This window comes from Palaemon carinicauda, chromosome 26 (assembly GCF_036898095.1).
Source record: "Palaemon carinicauda isolate YSFRI2023 chromosome 26, ASM3689809v2, whole genome shotgun sequence".
NCBI classification, from domain to species: Eukaryota; Metazoa; Arthropoda; class Malacostraca; order Decapoda; family Palaemonidae; genus Palaemon; species Palaemon carinicauda.
Window position 1 is genome coordinate 9486972 of NC_090750.1, and position 2248 is coordinate 9489219.

General features: G+C 42.5%; 1 pseudogene; it reads right to left on the minus strand.

Moving 5' to 3' along the window:
- Positions 1-237: 237 nt before the first annotated feature.
- LOC137619772 (piggyBac transposable element-derived protein 4-like) lies at positions 238-1975 on the minus strand (annotated as a pseudogene).
- Positions 1976-2248: the final 273 nt, after the last annotated feature.

Consider the following 2248-nt stretch of genomic DNA (forward strand, 5'->3'; position numbering starts at 1 on the left):
AAAATGTTAAATATTATATTTAGTAAGTGTAAACTGGTCAAAAAAACTAATTGGGGAAACTTACCACGTGCGATGGCACTGGTTGCAGACGTAGTTGACATGCAAGTTACATGCAGGCTTATGGCACTTCGCACACAGAAGCTTGGTCCTGGCATGAGAAGTCGAAAAGAAGAGAGGGCATCTGTGGCGCTTCTCACTATGTTTTTGAGTGTCTGGGGCTTCGTCTTCGGGCCCTTTTCACTCAAAAACAGAGCAAATGAGGTAAGTCACGTCCCTTGGGAGGTACCTCTTTTGCAAAAGTCGACTAAGTGCCCAGTCACGGGCGAGTTCCATGGCCAAATCTACATAAAATTGCCTCCTATTGTATAACTTGTTGCCTGGTAAGTTTTGGTGGATGTAGAAGGCATTGTTCAGCACAATATTTAGTACACCATAGAAGATACATACAGGCCACCTCCGTGTCTTCCTACTGCAGGTCAGGGCAGAACATATTTGGTCGAAGGTGTCGACTCCTCCCTTCGTTGCATTATAAAACATATGAATGTGGCTTTTTTTGGTTTTCAATAACCGTGGGATTGTGATGGACAATTGAAAAAATCTGGATCCTTTTCGTGGTCTTCACACGTTGGCACAAAAGTGTGACCTTGTCCTCGTAGTTTTACGAGGCCACACATTCGCCCAAACCCAGGGGTGTTGTCAGCATCACAGAAGGCGTGTAAGGTTTGGGACGAATAGTGCCAACTAAATGCATCCCAAATTGACGGAGACCCCTGGCTAAGGGCAAGGAAGTAAACCAGTTATCGGTGGTAACAATACGGTCAGTCTTCCTGAAGGGGCGGGTTAGCTCCATCGTGAAGTACTCTCCCAAGGGTGTACTTGTAGTGGTAGTCCCCTTGCCCAAGTAGGGAATTGCATTGCACATGTAGTATGTCTCTGCATCACAGGCCATAATTAACTTGATGCCATACCTAAGAGAAAAGAAATAAAATGCAATCAGTAAATCAACAATCAACACTCACAGGTAATCAATGATAATAAAATAAAATGAAATTAAATAAAATAGAATGAAATGAAATAAAATAAAATATACATATATCAATAAAATATACTGTACAAAATAAATAAATAATGAATGTTAATAATTTATATATAATGGAATAAATACGAATGACAATAATAAAAAAAAAATATTTTTAGTCATCAATGAACATGTAGTCATTATAAAAATGTAATAAGATTCACACTGAACATAAATAGAATGTACTGTACATAATAAATAATGAATGAATGTTAGTAATTTATATCTAATTAAATAAATGCCCATTCCAATATTAAAAAAATATATTTTTGGTCATCAATGAATATGTAGGAATTATAAACATGAAATAAGATTTATACTGAAGAAAATGCAATAAAATCTATATGAGGAAAATTGAAATCTTTTACTTACTTTGCTGGTTTATTCGGGATGTACATCCTAAGAGCACACCGTCCCCTGAAGGCGAGGAGCTGCTCATCCATAGTAAGATGCCCACTTGGTTCATAGTTTGCAATGCAGTTTGCAATGACCTGGTCCCACAAACTCCTTATAGCAGCAAATCTGTCAGTCTTCACACGTTCCTTCCTCGTGGCAATGCTGTCAAATTGTAGAGCCCTCTGAATAAAGCAGAAGTGGCGCTCACTCATGACACTCCTGTAGAAGGGACATCCTTGATACTTGGAGAACATCCTTCCGTGCCCCTGTCATGATGAGGATCCCAAGGAACGCACGGAACTCCATGAGGGTCAGGTCCTTCAAGGTGGGGTCGTTTTGCCGCTTGCACTTGTTTCTGAGGATGATGATCTTTTCGTTGGTGTAGAAGACCACTTCAGCAAGTAAGGCATCCGGCAAAAACTTGGCAAAAACTTCGGCAGGAGTACTACACCCGATGACGCTCATGGTAGGGCCAGCATTGTCGAATTGGTCGATCTTCATAATGGGGTGCCACCTTCCGCAGGGCGAAGAGGGCCTCTCCTCCTTTTCCTACTCCTGAGCTCTACGGCACTAAGGTAAGGATCAGCTGGAGACTCTGAAGGAGACGCTGAAGGAGGCACAGGAGACGCTGAAGGAGGCACAGGAGACGCTGAAGGAGGCACAGGAGACGCTGCAGAGGACACAGGAGAGGCTGAAGGAGGCACAGGAGACGCTGCAGAGGACACAGGAGACGCTGAAGGAGGCACAGGAGATGCTGCAGAGGACACAGGAGAC